This window comes from Notechis scutatus, chromosome 8, assembly GCF_049901735.1.
Source record: "Notechis scutatus isolate UNSWTSFEM ecotype Mainland chromosome 8, rNotScu1.2, whole genome shotgun sequence".
Lineage (NCBI taxonomy): Eukaryota > Metazoa > Chordata > Lepidosauria > Squamata > Elapidae > Notechis > Notechis scutatus.
Genome location: NC_142016.1, coordinates 4,246,641 through 4,264,513, shown reverse-complemented (window position 1 = coordinate 4,264,513; position 17,873 = coordinate 4,246,641). Strand labels below are relative to the sequence as shown.

At 44.9% G+C, this 17,873-nt stretch overlaps 1 protein-coding gene across 6 annotated transcripts in view; it reads right to left on the bottom strand.

Annotated features, from left to right (window-relative positions):
• The window catches only part of ADGRB2 (adhesion G protein-coupled receptor B2), a 260,012-nt gene extending 244,723 nt beyond the window's left edge, over positions 1-15,289 (bottom strand). For 5 of the 6 annotated variants that reach the window (XM_087970489.1, XM_087970494.1, XM_087970492.1 and 2 more), the window contains exon 1: positions 14,678-15,287. The gene's annotated coding sequence lies outside the window, so the exon portion shown is untranslated. Of the gene's footprint in view, positions 1-14,677 lie in introns of all 6 variants that reach the window. The other variant, XM_087970495.1, reaches the window with a different exon arrangement.
• Positions 15,290-17,873: the final 2,584 nt, after the last annotated feature.

The following is a 17,873-nucleotide window of genomic DNA, read 5'->3' as shown; positions in this document are numbered from 1 at the left end:
TTGTCATGCAACTCTACACCTTTATATCATTTGTTACATCTTGCCCTTTTTCCCTACTTTCTTTCTCTTTTCTTTTCTTATTGCACTCTTTGCTTTTTCTCTCTCTTTTTTTAATCTGTTTTAATTTAGTTTGTATTAGCTTTTATTGCTTATACTTAAAAAGCATTTATCTTAATGTTTTTTATCCAAATTATTTGTTTAAAAAGTGTACAGGCTGAAGAAATTGGGGCTTTTCAGTTTGGAGGAGAGAATGCCGAAAGGAGGTTTGATAAACAAAGGAAAGTTACATGGGAGACATTTAGTAATTATTTTCCAGGAATAATTAGGATCACAAATAGTATTCCAGCTTTTATACATGTGTTTTGGAGGTCAATTCATATTAAACAAATTTTTCCTCTTTGCCTAGCTGTAAAAACATAAATCTCACCTTCAGACCACTTTTAAGTTGCCTACCTGGATTGCAAAACACCCAAGAAATGTCAAGGAAAGCATTAGAATTACTGTAGTTTTTGGTTATGTCTTTTACCCTTAAAAAAACCCACCAGATTGGTGGTTTTGGAAAAAGAAATACCAAACTTAAAATGGGTTCTCAACAGATTACATTTTTCTGGAATTCCCTTTTAATGATTAACAAATACATTAACAAATCACCAAGGATTCCATTTGACAGGCAAGGAGAGAAAATGTTCTAGGGTTTTGATGATATGCACATTTGCATTTCAAAAAATCCCTACCTTGAAAAGCAGATTTCCACTACACAATGTCAGAGAAAACAACCCCATCGGTTTGCTGTCCCAAGAAAGATTTGTTTCAAAGTGTGTAGATATTTTCCTGATACAAGCATATCAGCAACTGAAAACAAGGAGTGTTCCCCAATGGCCTTGTTATAATTCGTCAAGACGATGCAGAATATCAATTAAGGCCAAAAGGAAGTTGCAGTAGCTTTTGTGGAGCTCTTGAGTGTGTGTGTGTGTGACACAGACAGACAGACAGAGATAGAGACAGAGCGACAGAGAGAAATTCGAGGAGTAAAAACGTTATTACTGGAAAGGAGAATGAAAGAGATACAAAAATACCTAAGCAAGGAACTAAAAACTCAGCTTTCACAGAGCCCCAAGAGCCCCTAAATGGCGTCCACAGAACCTCAGCATTTAGTGATTTCCTTAAAAAATGAAACAAAAAAAATCCAAACCTCCCAAGATTTTGGTATTCTTGTGTGATATCCTCTGGAATTTCAAGTGAACATACCTAAATCTTTCACATTGCTCTTCTATGAAGAAGCGAAAGCTCACAGAAAGATTACTGAACCTTGGAAAGATTTTGGCAGATTTCTGCCAATCTTTGTTTTTTTTTTCATTTTGAAGGGAGACGGTGACCTGGTGACCCTCCATGCCTGAAAAGGCTGCCAATCATTTGGTGAAGCTTAATCAATTCCCACTCTCTTTTTTTAAAAAAGGGGGGATCTCCAGGCCAAACTGCCGTTTCTCTCAGCTTTGCAAGTATAGCCCCAGGACAATGTTCTTTAACCTTAGCAATTTGAAGATTTGTGGATTCCAACTCCCAGAATTCCCCATGCTAGCTGGGGAATTCTGGGAGTTGAAATCCACACATCGTCAAATTGCCAAGGTTGAGAAATCCTGCCTCAGAGAGATTGACCCATGGTCGCTTTTAAAGGGGCGGTTCAACCAAACCCTACATGTTATTCAATTACGTTCTGAATGTGTGCATGAATTGAGAGGTCTGGGATCACCTCAAACATTTTCTTTGGGAGGCAAAATGTGTTATCATGATTCCTTAGGGTCTTTTAAAGGAGAACCACGTTCAGAGGAATCAATGTTTTTCATTCAAGGCAGCAAAAGTAATCAGTTAAATATAATGAGAAAATTATTTTGTTTAACAGGTTTCCTTATGCACTCTCAATTAATGAGCTATTGACTTCCGTGGATAAGAAGGAATGGAAGAAAATTACACTGATGAAGCATTGTGAGGTATGGATGTGATCCAGGAGAAATTCTGACGCTCTGAGATTCCTAAGAAGCTTGAGCTACTTTAGAAACCTGATTCGATGACATATATCCATATCTGATTTTTGCATAATTATGAAGACAGCTGAACCACCATGAATGGTTCCTTGTATTCAGCTTTTATCCTTTCAACCCTTATTTTAGGCCAAAATCAGATATTGATTTCTGCAATGTTTCAAACAGATGGAGACATTTCTTACAAGATGCAATCTTTCCAATGTATCCTCCCCCTCAACTTGGAACATGGTGAATTTGTTTTCCTGCTTTGAATCTTTATTGACATTAAAGGCAAAGGTAAAGTTTCCCCTGTCCAGTCACATCTGATTCTAGGGGATAGTACTCATCTCTGTTTCTTTGCCGAAGGAGCCAGTGTTGTCTAAAGACATTTCCATGGTCATGGAATAGCTGGCATGGCTATATGCCAAGTCACATGGAACACTGTTAACTTCCCACCGAAGTGATACCTATTTATCCACTTACATTTGCATGTTTCAAACTGCAATGGGAGCTCACCCAGTCACCTAGTGCTTGGGTCTCAAACTGCCAACTTTTGGATTGACAAGCCCAGCATCTTTTTTTAGAATAGAATAGAATTATTTTATTGGCCAAGTGTGATTGGACACACAAGGAATTTGTCTTGGTGCAACTGTTCTCTGTACAGATAAAAGAAAAGATACATTCATCGAGAGTCAAGAATCATAAGGAACAACACTTAATAATAGTCATAGGGTACAATAAGCAATCAAATCATACTAGGAAACAGTCCATATAAATCGTAAGGATACAAGGGACAAAGTTACAGTCATACAGTCACAAGTGGGAGGGGGATGGGCAATAAGGAGTGATGAGAAGATTAATAGTAATAGTAATGCAGACTTTGTAAATAATTGGACAGTGTTGAGGGAATTAACCACTAAGTCACTACGCCCCTTATTCTGTGACATTACAAAAGTCCAGCCAATCATTTGAGAAAATGCTTTATCATTTCTATTCATGTTAACATTTTCAATTTAAATTTGTCAGCAATTGAACCTTCAACACTAACTTGATGGCACATAATCAAACAATCCGTTATTTAATGCTCAAGCAGCTCACGTGCATTCTTTTGGTACCCACTCAACAACCATGTACAGAAAACATTCATTTAAGAAAATTATAATGAATTCCCAGAAGAGGCAAGACAGAACAGAGGTTTAACCTATTCATGAGTCATTTTTACCACTAAATCATACTGCTTTTAAATGAAAGTAGAACTACAATTTTTCCTCTTCTAAATAATTTACCTTTATAATGGAAGGTTCATCTTAGAGTTACTGAAATTACGATAATAGAGGAAGATTAGGCAGGGAAGAAAATCTACTTTTCTTTACTCTGTGTGAGAGAATGGTCTTACAATCACTGTTGTTGCCCTTGAATAAACACTGAATCCCACATTTACTGGGATATGCTCTGTACTGATAGAATTATTAGAGTATAAATATAAGGTATATAGTGAGGCAGTTCGGTTGAGTGGTTAAGGCGCCAGGTTAGAAATAAGGCTATGGTGAGCTCTAGTCCTGCCTTGGGCCCAAAGCCAGCTGGGTGACTTTGGGCCAGTCTCTCTCTCTCTCTCAGTCCAACCCACCTCACAGGGTTGTTGTTATTGTTGTGAGGAAAATAATGTATCAGGTACATTCACCACCTTGAGTTATTTATATAATTAATAAAGGCACACCCATTTGCACCACTCAGGTGACCCTGATGATATGGATAAACTTCCAGGTGGCCTCAACTGACTCTCTAAAAGAATGCAAATGACCAGCTGTCTGCAAGGAATATAAATCCTTCCATTCCCCACCATCCAGTCACATCTGAAGAAGATTCTTGGATGAGAAGCAAAACGTCTTCAAAAGCAAAAAAAAACCAGAAAGTCCAGTTGCCTCTTGAAAAAGCACCTTTGGGACAATCCAAAGGACTGGGGACTGAGAATCTCCATAGATTCCCTCCTTAAATTGTAATTTATCTTGGTTTCATTTCATGTCTATTTTTAATGTGTTTTGGTTTGCAATTCTGACTAGGGATCTTAATAAACTCTTGAACCCCCACTGGATATCATCAAAAAATAAAGGTGGCCCTCTTAATAAAAGATCATAAGGATACAGGATTTCCATAGCTTTTAACCTTAACACAGAAGTGGCCCATCAGTGGTCTTCAGTCACACAAACAATTGCTCTCTCTACACACACACACACACACAGAGAGAGAGAGAGAGAGAGAGAGAGAGAGAGAGAGCTCCAGTGAGCTCATTTGCTGGTCAATGGAAACAGAAGGCTGGTTTCCTGCTGCTGATCACAGTGGGAAAGAAGTAAACTGCCTGGGCTGTTTGAAAGGAAGTTGTGGGCTTCCTTCTTTCTCACAGTGTTCTTGTACATGATCACTGGCTTCTCACTGAGCACAGCAACAAATCAGATGTCTTTTAGGGAATAACTGGAAGGCTGGTTTCCTACCCCATCCTAGTAATCTTGCTTAAAAAAACTGGCTTCCTACATTCACTCACACCAAGAGCCTCATGGTTTTCTTTGATCCCTGGAATCTAGAATTCTCCCTGGTTCCCCAAGGTTGTTGAAAGGCTTGGCCCCTGAACTTATCCCCAAGTGTTCCACCTGGAGCCCAACACCTGCCAATGAGGTCCTTAATTAACATCTGCACGGATAGCAAGGAGGCTCCAGAACAGATTCCTAAGAAGTATTAGAAAAGTATTAATATGCCCCTGGTGCTATGGTTCAGAGTAGGCAGTACCTCTTAAGTATTAACAGAAGTTGGACTGCCTGCTCTAGATCTGACTAATCACAGCAGGGAGTAAAATATTAAAACCTGTTGAATCCCATACCACTAGCCAGCTGTTTACACTGTTTACATTGAATCCCACCACTTCATCAAACATCCACATCTGTCTATCCCAGATCCTTGGGAAGGATTCAATAGATGGATAAAAATGCCAGATCCAGTCTGAACATCTGGCTGACTGTGGCGTGAACCATAATAGGCAAAGGAGCCCAGTAACAACTCACAGCTGATAAGACAACTGAAGGCTGCCCTTGCTGGTGGCTGGCCACCCAAATTTGGGTAACACTGTTTGGCTTGGAATCTACAGAGTCCCCAAAAGATTAATTGATCCCAATCAACCTTCCATCATTTATCAACCACATATTGACCTCCAGCCTTTATCACCCCTTAGATAGTCCACTAATGCATGGAGGTCAGTATTAATCAATTTGGGGAACCCTGATGGAGACAGAAGTTGAGGAAACCCACCACAGAAAAAGGGAAGAGGGTGATAATTCTCTCAGTGCTGCCTTTTGCACATTTTCCCCTAGACGTGGGTGCCACCACCCACCTTTGGTCTGGGGTGGTTGATGAGGGTAACGAGATGTTCTTCAGATCAGCCTTAGCAAAAGGCACCCACATTTGTTGGGCTGAAAGTGCATCAATCTTTGAACAGGATGTTGGGGTCAGTGTGGGATTCAAAAAAATTTACTACCGGTTCTGTCAGCATGGCTTGGTGGGCGTGGCTTGGTGGGCATGGCAGGGGAAGGATATTGTAACATCTCTATTCCCACTCCACTCCAGGAGGAAGGTTGCACTCAATATGTAGTTCTCAATGGAACTACATCTACATGGAGGAAAGCATTACATTGGGATACTTCAAGCTTTTGTCTTGGGCCAAATGCTCTTCAACATCTTCACAAACGATCTAGATGAGAAGACAGGAGAAGACTTCTTCAAATTTGAAGATGACACTGAAAAGGATCTTAACAGACTTGCACCCTATTCAACAAGATCGAACAAGATGCAGTTCCGTGGCAAGAAAAGCAAGATTCTGCACTTAGACTTTATACCTCACTGGTGAGGCCACACTTGAAATACTGCATCTAGTTCTAGTTGACATGATATAGAAAATAATGTTGAGACTCTACAAAGCGTGTAGAGAAGAGCAGCAAATTTGATAAGGGATCTGGAGGCTACACTGTATGAAAATAGTTAATGGAACTAAGTATGTGTAGCCTAATGAAGAGAGGATTGGGGGTGATATAATAGCTTGCAGTACTTGAGAAGCTTTCACACAAAAAAGAAAGTCAATCTATTCTCTAAAGCACATGACAGCAGGATAAGAATGAATGGGGTGGAAGTTTGTTAAGGAGAGATCCAACCTGGAAACGAGGTTGAAATTTCCTGCCAATTAAGCAGTGAAGCAGCTTTCCTTTTGGGAACTCCATTTGCTGGAGGTTTTCAAGAAAAAAAAAATGGATAGCTATTTGTCTGGGATACAGTAAGGTCTCTTGCCTTGGACTAGAACAGGGGTGTCAAATTCGTGGTCCACAGGCAAGATGCATCATGTGCTGGCTACCCCACCCCTAGTTTAGCAAAGAGGGGAAAAAATCATGTGACGTATCATCACAACCCCGGACTAGAAGGCCTCTAAGCCCCCTTCCATTTCTATGGTTCTATGAATGGTCTTGAACAACATTTCAACAAGACTGTGGGTCAATCCAGGGAGAGGCAATGTTCTACCCCCAAGGGACTCAATTCTTCTTATTAACAGGTTTCATAGACTGGGGAGGGAGGCAACCATGGTGCCAATCCTTCATCTACTCACCCTGCTGCTCCTTTGCTCCTCCTACAGCCTTCCTAGGGCTTCCACTATTCCCTTCTGAGTCTTCCCTGGGCTCACTTAGCCAGAAAATCCGTTAACTGTCCACACTCTGGCTTTCTTAAGGAGCTGCTGCTGATCTTATTAAGTTGCTTATAGTAAAGGGCTTAAAACAACCCTGGCCCCTTTCAGTGGGGTTGGGAGACAACTGCTCAATTTCCCCTCTCATCCCCGTTTCCATTTGCAGGTGAATAGGAAAGATGGTTAAATAAGCCTAGGAAAGACAGATTGTCCTTAATAAGAGAAAACTAAATAAAACAAAGCAACAATATCAATGTCATGTTTGTGCCTTCTACCTTTGGTCTCAGCTAGACCTTGCAATGTCATTCAACTTAGTTAACCTTATGTTTTGAAAACTATATTTTTGTCAAACACACACACACACACACACACACAAACATATGCCTATATCTATGTATCTATCTATGTATCTATCTATGTATCTATCTATCTATCTATCTATCTATCTATCTATCTATCTATCTATCTATCTATCTAATCTATCGATATTCTACAGTATCTATTTACCAACTGTATCTATCTACCTGTCTACATCATCTACACTATATCTATCTATCTACCATATCTATCTACTCTATCTATCTATCCATCCATCCATCCATCCATCCATCCATACACACACACATACACAGAGAAAGAGAGACACATACTTTTTCACCTTCTTAGTTTCCCAATTTTCTCTGAATTCTCAAACCTTGCAAATTTCAAGTAAAGAAACTGCTTGCTATGCAAGTTCACCTTGACAAGAGATCCTCATGTTTTCTAGAATAAAGGAATATTAAACTTGACTCCTAGACAGTGACTGGACAGCATGAGGAGTATTAACTGGCGTGTTTTTGCTTTTCTGCGTCCACTAAAAAAACCGCATGTTACTAAACCAACTAAGGTGACTTCATTGTTCACAAGTAGCATATTTCAGGTGCAAACCTCTTTCAAGCCTTGAAAGCGATAGAATTAAGGGGAGGGGGTGAGGGAGGGTGTATCCTAATTGTAGATTACAAGAATACAGGCCTGCATGAAAAGGACACCAAAGTGGATTTTCATTTTTCTAAACAGAGAACAGCAACCAACCATGATATGCATAAAACTATATATATATATAAATAAAGCATCCATTCCAATTTCATGGGCTTTTCTGCAAATGATTACACTATCTTGAATTATGCAAATTTAGTTTGATTGTTAGAACAATTAAACCTATTTTTCAAGTTCCAGATGACTAATTGGAGTGAGGTTTAGAGAGGGCAGCCGGCCAGAGATGCAAGAGCCTTGAAAATACATCACTGCCCCTCTGTACGCAGTCCAAGAAAAATGAAGCATCCTTTTTTATTGAGAATTATAAGGCACACTTCAAAGAAATTCAATCAAAAGCCAATCATCTTTGTTCAAAAAAAAAAAGAAAAGGAAAAGGATTTAGAGTTGCATATCTGTGAAAGATCAGTCTCCAAGATTTTGGACCGCAATCCAAAATTCCACTGCAAGTTAGAATAAACAACACTAGGCTTCGATAAAATGATTTCAGTAGTTTTGTGTAGCTGCCAGACGAATTGAAGGGGATGCTTTATTGCTCCTAAGGCAGAGATGAAGTTCACACATTCTGCTAAGCCTCATGGGTAATTCACTGGGTGGGGACAAGCAGGCAACACCACATACATCATTATATCAGCATCCAATGATAGGATTATACTTTTTTTTTTTCAAATCAAGGTAAGTGACATCAAACGTATCTAGACATTACGCCAATTATATAATTATTTCACTTACATTTGGGCAATGTTGTTATGAAATTGGAAGGGTACTCATCTAACATTTAGTGAGGGATAGCTAAGATGAGCTACACTGTATTTGCAGGAGGCTGTGGCTCATAAACCAAGGTTATGGTGACATGTCCTGAAATAGCAGCTATGATTATAAATCAGAGTTAAACCACAGTGATGTGGAAAATAGGTGGCAACGAAGTTCTGGCATGTCCAGAGGCCAAAGCCTATCAGATTGACATAGTATTATGGGAGTTGATATGCCACACTTCTAGAGCCACCAGGTTGGGGGTGGGTGGAACCACCAGGTTGGGGGTGAGTAGACCCCAAACTAGGTTCAAAAGTGAATTTAAAAGTGAATTTAATCAATGTCTCCCCAATTCTAGCCTAGCCAACTCTACAGTTGGGTTCAGGTCTATGTCAAAAAAGGTGCATAATGGGGTGTCTGTCCCTGGTCACATGTAACATTTTATCCCTCGTGCTTTCTGTGACTGTTGTCACGTTAAGAGCAATGACAGGAGTTGGATAAAACAGACCCTTTCATCAAATTGCTGCTGGGACTCCATAATTCATAAGAAGACAAAAGGCAGCACTGGACACCTCAAGAATAAGTCTGCACAGACGCTCTCTTGCCTTGCTCAAACATACAAAGCTCTTGATATAGCAATAGCACTCAGACTTATATACTTACAGCCCTCTCTAAGTGGCTTACAGAGTCAGAGTCTTGCCCCCTCAACAATTTGGGTCCTCATTTTTACCGACCTCAGAAGGATGGAAGGCTGAGTCAACCTTGAGCCATGTCAGGATCAAACTGTTGGCAGTTGGCAGAATTAACATTCAATACTGCATTCTAAGCATCACAGCTCTTATGACAATAATGGGGATTCTAATATCCATCATTAAAGGATGCAGTCATTTAAATGTGTCACACCCAATTTTATGATCTGTTTGCTGTGGTTGTTAAGGGAATCGTGGGGTTGTCCCCAGCTTCTCCCACTATTTTGTTTGTCAGAATATCCCTGGGAAGGTTGTAAATGGCAATCACCTGACCCTGAGACACTGCAAGCTGTCATCGATGCCAGTTGCCTAGCACCTGAATTTTGATCACGTGACCACAAGGTTGTAAGCCATTTTTTTCAGCACCATTGTAACTTCATTACATTAAACAAATAGTCACAAGTCAAAGACTCTTTCTACTGCAGCCGCTGCTCCCTGAGCTAATGGACAGAATTCTGTCTTGCAATAGAGAAAGGAGGATTCAGTCCATTAGAAGCCTCCAGCCCAAGGAGACTGGAGGCAGGCATTCCTGGGTTTAATTTTAATGCCAAGACTGAAAAGCAACCTGCATTTTTCTCCACCAATTCTCATTCAGTTTACTAGGGAAGAGAATTGAGGAGACCTTGTTCTGATTTAATATGGTGTTCTTAAACTTATCAGTAGTTGGCTGGGAGGTCCTGGGGAACATCCTGTCTTTCATTACTGTATAAACTCCTCTCTCTTCCAGTGCAGAATCTCCTTGGCTTTCAACACTTCACTCGTGTCTTCAGGAGACATGCATCCTGAGAGGTGGAGGGGGTCTCTCTTTTAGATTGCACATTATGCACAACCAGAGAGGCTTCAGAGCATCAAGAGAAGCATCGCAGAAAACAGGGCATCAATCATAAATCTCCCACTAGTCCTATAAACAATAAAATAAGTTTCAAACCATCCCGTATGAGAAATCAGGGAGGAAAAATTTCCAATAACCTCCAAGAAATAAAATAAATATGTCATGTGGAGGGAAAAAAAACATTGGAGAATAGCAGAGTTCAGTTCCTGACTACGAAACCAGGAACCAAGAGTGGGCATCCTCCATTCCTCATTTTTATAGAGGATGGAAAGAAAGGACCCTCACAGACACACAAATCTGTCCTCAGCATTTATTTCAAAATAAATATATACCTTTTTTCAGCTCCTCAGCTACTTGCTACATGAACTTCTTCATTTTCCAAATCGTGTTACTTTCCATGGTTCTTTCCTAGACTTCTTATTTTCCTAAGCTCTCATAATAATGATAATTTCTCTGCCCCTTCCTTCCTGTCTTTAACCAAAAGTAACCCGTGTGGTATTTTCCCCTGACATTCAAGACAGATCTATCGATTATCATCTGAAATTTCAAGACCAGCCCCCAAATCCCTTTGCACAGCTAGCCAGGCCAGCTGGGAGATGCTGAGGGCCACAAATCAACCCAGCAAGGGAGCACCATATTGGAGAAAGCTATCTTAGTACATCTGAGCATCTTTGATGCTCAAAACCTATCCAAAGCTTGATTCCACAACCGAGAAGCGTTCACCTCCATGACTTCAAATACAGAAAGAAAAGCTTCCAGGGGTAAAACCTTTGTTGAAAACCTTTTATGCCACCCAATGCAATTCCACAATCTGCTGCATGAAATATACTAAGCTCCCTGTCTCTCCCATCTCTCCCCCACCATCTTCATGAGTAACCATGGTGATGCCAAAGGCTCTCCCGCATGTGTTTAAAGGCTTCACCAACAGCTTCTACCACCACCAACTTGGAGGGAGACTCATGTCCCACTTCAAAGGTCTACAAAGCTACGTTCTTTCTCTCAGCACACAATATTGTTCCTGCCTCGCACTGGACCAAGATATCACAGTGCGTCTCACACTGCAAAGCTGCAAAGAGTGACATTCCACTGAGTCAGCCGAGGGACATGCTTGGAGGGGGTTTATCCTATGGGGAGTGCCCTTCCCATTTCTTACATAGGTAGTGACACTATGCAGGTCAGTAAGGAGTTAAGCTGAAACCGTTCATGCTTCCAAGTTCTCTGGCAATGCAACAGCTCTATATCCGTTCAGCTACAACTCTGCTTCCAGACCTCGCTGGATAGTTAAAAATGCCAAATCCACTCTCAACATCTGGCTGACTGTGTGATCAATCATCATCATCATCATCATCATCATCATCATCATTCATACTGCAGTCTGAGAATGCAAAATACTGGGCATGCTTCTTAGCAACTCTTCCAAGAATTCTGCAAAATGTTATTGCAACCCTTTTTTTATGGTGTGCGTGTGCAGAGGAGTTGAGGCCAACCCAAGGCAGGGTCCTCTCCACCAGGAGGGAATATCTCGTGACCAAGAGGTCATCTGAATAGGTGGGGGGAAGGGTTGGGTGTTTGGCTCATGCCTCTAACCTCAAACGCTGTTCCAAATACCTTCGGAGCAAACCAGATAGATACGGCAGGAGACATTCCTCCCGATTCATTGGGATAATCACAAAAATCGGTGGAGCGTGCATGGAGCTTCTTAAACCGAGCCGAAGCCACACCACCTGTGTGCTGCCAAAGTGTGTCCAGAAGCCTCCGCCACATCTGAACCTTTGCATGCAGAGAGGCGAGTGTGCAAAGGACCAGAGCAGAATGCCAACCAAGAGTGCAAACTGGGGGAGGAAGACAAAAGCTTGCATACAAATGACTCTTCACAACCCCTTCTCTGCCAGCAGCCAAATTTTCATTTCCACTGGGTTCTTTACACATTCACAGACTCTTGGCTGACGTTTCTCACCTCTCTAGCTAACAGCAGCTGAAGGCGGGGTGCCCAGGAATCAAGTCCTTCTCCTATTCTTCCAGAGTCTCCATGAACCATGAGTTCATCCATCAAAGAAGTTCCATGCAATGCCTTGTACTGAAATAGGAGGAGGAGAAACAGCAAATCCTACAGATTCCCTTTCCAGGGAACGGGAGTTTCTGAAAGTTGACACAAAGATAGTAATATCAGAGGGGTGGGTTTTAAAAAAAAATATATGTTGAAGCTTTGATCTTGCAGATTCTCCAATGGGAAGAGACAAAAGGTTGTAGCTGAGACCCAGATGCAGTCTTGTTGAGGCACAAAGCAAACGTTTATTTTGATGTCTGTGGGAGAAGCTGCTAAATTTGCCTGCAAGCCAAAGAAGAAGCTAGCCAACCAACGAAACCTAACCTTTTCCCCAACATCTCACAAATTACATAACTGTAATACAGAATATAGCTGCTATATTATAGCACAAGGCAATGCTATTGCAACTTCAAGCGGCAACAGGTCTTTCCCCAGCATTTTCCATCTTTAAAACCACTTGAAAAAAACAAGTTGACACACAGCGCAAGAGAACCTCAGTGGTTACACGCACTTGAGAAGCAAGAGTTTCGGACCGGACCACAAGGTGCAATTCCTCTCTTTTCCTCTAGCAGGCGTCAAAGAATACCGAACACCTGCGGGGGGGTAGGGGGTAGGTAGGAAACACTAAAAAAATACATACAAATCACTAGTTGGTAGTGAGGTTTCCAAGAAACGAGTCCATGCTACCTTTTCAGAGGAGATCCCTGGCACGGCTTTAATCCGCTCCGGGAGGGAGGGAGGGGCGCGGGGAAAGGGATTTCACCCTCCCCTCCGAAAAAGATGCAGGGTCGCCAAAGAGAGGGCGCTGCAAGCAATTCAACCGCCGAAGATGGCTAATGCAATTTCTACTTCTCCGACTCTAACGGTACTTCGCCGCTTTCCGCGGAGAGCAAAATAATAATAATAATAATAATAATTAGGTACCACGGCCCGCCTCGGGTAAAACAACCCACGGCCACCGGTCTCTTCTTTCCCATCGCAGCCCTTCTCCTCCTCCCTCCCGCAAACGCCGACCACGAAGGTCCATCATCTAGGCAGAAGGCAGAATGTAGTCGAAACGCACCCACGTCGGCTGCCAAGCGATCGGAGGCGTTGCACGCCCGCGGAGAAAGCCAGCGGCTGGGAAAATCCACCTCGCCCCCCCCACTGCCCCCCGGACGGTTTGGGCAGCCATAAATCCACACGCGCAAAGGAAGAAGGGGGTCTCTTCAACCGTTCTTCCTTTGAAGCACCCCGGTTTATTGGGGGGTCTTTTGCGTCGCGTGAAGAATGCCAAGAGGACGGGGAGTGAGGGGGGGGAGGGTGGAGGGTGTGTGTGTGAAAAAGACGGGCAGCTCAGCCACGACGGATACAATCCAAAATGCAGCAGAGGAACGAAGGAGGAGGAGGCCGGGGGTTGGGGGTGGGCGAGGAGGGCTAGTTGGGTGGTGGGAGATGAAACGGGCTCTTGTGCACGGGGTCTTTCCCCAGCCCAAAAAGCGGGATGAAGAAGAGCCACAAGAAGGGATTGGTCGGACCAAGCGACCCCCGCCGCCTCCCCACGTTACCGTAAATACCGGAGCGAAGCAAAAAACTTCAAGTCCACTCATCCGCGGGAGAAGGGAAGGGGGGGGGGTGACTCATTCATAAAATAGATTCGAAACAGCAAAAAGATCGGGGGGGTGGAGGCTTTCATCCCCCCTTTTTCCCGCTTTTAAGCGCAACCAAACTTCCTACACTGAAAGAATGTGTAAAGGGAGGGTCGTTTTCTGGGGGTCGGGGGTCGGATTGAGTGGCCGGCATTTTGGAGCCAGGCCCAACACCCCGTTCTCTTTCTCTCCCCCCCTCCCTCCTTCCCTCTCCCTAATTCCCTCCCTCTCTCTCTCTCTCCCCCTTCTTCCTTCCCTCCCTCCCTCCTTCCCTCTCTCCCTCCCTTCCTCCTTCCCTCTCTCTCCCTCCTTCCCTCCCTCCCTCCCCCTCCCTCCCTCCTCCCTCCCTCTCTCTCCCCCTTCCCTCCCTCCCTCCTTCCCTCTCCCTCCTTCCCTCTCTCTCCCTCCTTCCCTCCCTCTCTCTCTCCCCCTTCCTCCTTCCCTCTCCCTCCCTCCTTCCCTCTCCCTCCCTTCCTCCTTCCCTCTCCCTCCCATCCTCCTTCCCTCTCTCTCCCTCCTTCCCTCCCTCCTTCCCTGTCCCTCCCTCCCTCTCTCCCTCCCTCCGTCCCTCCCTCTCCCTCTCTCTCGGATGGGGCTGTTGGAAGGCGAATCGGAGGAAAACGGGGGCGGGGGCGGGAAGGAAAGGCTGCTGAAATGGGGGGCGGATGGAAAAAGGAATTCCTTCTGCCAGAAGAACTTGCTCTGCACCTGTTTTACATAACGTTTCTCTTTCTCTGTTTGCGTGACAAGTGAAGGCGGGGGGAGCGGTGGCGCGGGGAAAGGGCCAGCGGGCTAGCTTACCGAGAGGCGATTCCTACCGCGTGCCCCCTCCCCGCCCTGCCACCCCCCCAACCCTCGCCCGGTCTCCCCTTTCCCGGGAAGCCTTCCCGCCGCTGCTTACCTGATCTTCATTCAGCAGGACTTGAAGATCTTCTCAACCGAGGCAGCCCGAGAGTTGAAGTTTGCCATCCCTTGGGGTGGGGGGTAGGGTGGGGTGGGGGGAAAGGGAGGCGTGGATACAAGTCCTTTAATATTAAAGCTCCTTTGAAGTTGCGGCGCCCGCCAAGCTCTTGCGTTAATTTCGGGGGATGGGAGGAGGGGGGGAGAAGCGAAAGGAAAGGGGAACCAAGTCTCCACCTTCCTCCTCCTCCTCCTCCTCTTCCTCCTCCTCCCTCCAGGGGGAAAATGGAGAGGGGGGGTAAGCTTCCCCCCTCCCTACTCCCTCGGTTCGCCGCTGCTTGAACTACTGCACCAGCGTCTCCCCGTTTGGACGACGGCGGCGGCTGCTGGGCTGCTGGGGCTGGAAGAGCGGAGCGGCCGTGGAAAGCACCGAGCGGCCGCCGGCTCGCATCCTGCAGGCAGGCGGGCAGGCACGCGCGCCCGACCCGGGCTGCCGCCTCGCTCACTCGCTCTCGCCGCCGCCGCCGCCGCCGCCGCAACCGCTTGCAGCAAAGCTGGCCCTGGCGCTGCTGCCGTTCCTGCAGGGTCGGCGGCCCGCCTGCGTGTGAGTGAGTCGTGCGAAAGCAGCGGCGGCGGCGGCGGTAGGGATGGCGAAGAGTTTGCGCGGAAGGACCCCCGCGCGGGGGGGGGGGGAGGGAGACGCGGGAACGACTCCCGGGGCTTTAAGGTGGCCCCACTTAGATCAAAAGTTGCGGGCGGGGAGAGGGACACCGTTCAGACCGCCGGCTGGAGCTGCACCCGAAGGCAAAGCTTAGTCGGAGCGACCGCGCCTGGCTCGGAGGAAGAACCGACTTGGTCCCGGACCCCGAAGCGGCTTTCTCTTTGCCGAAGGAAACGGGGGGGCGGGGGAGGGCTCCCTGTCGGAGATGCGGGGAAACCCGCGAGCAAGGAGACGAGCCTGGCTAAACTCCTCTTAAGGTGGCCGGCGAATGGCCCTAAGCCGCGATTCCTCTAACCGTGGTTTATTTAGTGAGGGACGGACAGCTGGCCGAGCTCCGGGAAAGGTTCAGGAAGATGCGGGAGATCCTGTGCGCAGTACGTTAAACAAGAGGTCAGCAAAGGATCTGGAGCCGTCACTTGTCATGGAAAGGTTGCTATTGCATTCAGACATGACAGCTGGGCTGTCAAGGGAACCTGTTAAACTAGGCTAAAATGAGGGGTGATTGAGCTACCGTAATAACAGGGCTTGTCTGTCTGATCCTTTTTTTACATTCCATTTTGTTAACCTGGGTTTGGTGTGTTACAGAACCCAGCCCACATTTCACACATTAAGTTCACCCAAGGATAAAGACAGGGAATCTGTTGCTGGGTCATCCGGAAGTGAAACCACTTCAGGTGCTAGAAAAGATGGTTCCCAACAGCCCCTGGACCTGCTTCCAGATGGCATTACAGGTCGTCCTTGACTTACAACAGTTCATTTAGCGATCGTTCAAAATTGCAACAACATGGGGGAAAAAATACCTTTATGGCCCTTTTTCACATTACAACCATTGTAGCATCTCCAAAGGTTGCTTGATCAAAATTTGGACTCTCGGCAACTGGCTGATATTTATGACGGTTGCAGAGTCCCAGGGTCATGTGCCACCTTCTGACAAGCAAAGTCAATGGGGAAGCCAGGATCACTTAACAACCATTTTACTCACTTAATAGCGGCAGTGATTCGCTTAACAACTGTGGCCAAAAAAAGCCCTAAATTGGAGCAAAACTCACTTAACAAATGTTTCACTCAGCAACATACATTTTGGGCTCACTTATGGACATAACTTGAGGACTACCTGTACTTCATTGGAGAAGTTTCCTTTTACAAATAAATGGTAGAGCGTGGGAAATGGAAAACCAAAAAGGAGATCAAAGTTACACATACATAAAATTGGATTATACAGCAAAGAGAGCTGGTTAAATCAGAGGCTGTGTTTGTACATACAGAGCTGGCTGGAGAATTCTGGGCGTCCCAGCACATCTGGAGCATGCCATGCTCAGGAAGACTGCTGCCAACCATGCTTAATAAGCCACAATGGCTAAACTGAGACCAAACAAACCACATTATGGCTTTGTGGTGTGAATCAAGCCATCTTTCTAAGCTCTAAGGTGTTTTGTTTTGGCTTAGCAAATTATAAGCCATTGTGACATATAAATCATGGCTGATAAGATTTCATAGTTTTTCGCCTTTATTTATTCCATTTTTACAGCTGTTCATCTCAAAGGAGTGTCTTTGGGTAATGAGCAATCCCAAAAAAAACCAGTTATAATATAGTACAAATCTAAATATATGTGGCAGCGAAGAAAAAAATGTCATGAAATGTCAATATAGCCAGGAAACAGGCACATAGCCAGCTTTTCAAGGTCTTACAAAAGGCCAATAGGTAAAGGTTAAGCTTTGAAGAGAGAATTTTCCAGAGGCTACAGCGAAGGAGGCATATCTCATGGTCCCCTGCATCCAATATTCCTTGACTGAAATGCCCAACCTGCTGGACCAAATTGGGCAGATAAACCATCAGGAGAAGAATCCCCTCAGATCTGCCATAAAGGGCTTTCAACGTGATGATTAATCCCTTGAATTGCATCCAGAAGCACCCAGGCAACCAACGCAGCTCGCAAGGTCATGGTGTGTTACATATGCCAAATATCTGACATCCTTTACTGTTCATGCAGCCCAGTCATGGGATTCAAAAAAATTTACTACCGGTTCTGTGGACATGGCTTGATGGGCATGGCAGGGAAAGGATACTGCAAAATCCCATTCTCTCTCCACTAACCTGCTTTCCAGCTCCGTTCTCCTGTGCAGGGCAACCAAAGAAGACCCAGCCGATCGGCTGGGACTCAATGGGAGGCGGAGAATAGATGGGGTTGGCAGGGCCAGTCAGAGGTGGGATTTGCCGGTTCTCCAAACTACTCAAAATTTCTGCTACTGATTCTCCAGAACTGGTCAGAACCTGCTGAATCCCACCTCTGACGCAGCCGCACTTTCCACCGATTGAAGCTTCTGAATGCTTTTCAAGGGCAGTCCCATGTAAAGCATTTGCAGTAGTCCAGACCAGAGATCACAAACGGTATGAGTGACTGTGGTTTTAAATAAAAGCCGGGGTGGGGTGGGGAAAGAGGGGAATACCTCAGTACACGGTTGCTTCTCACCTCGC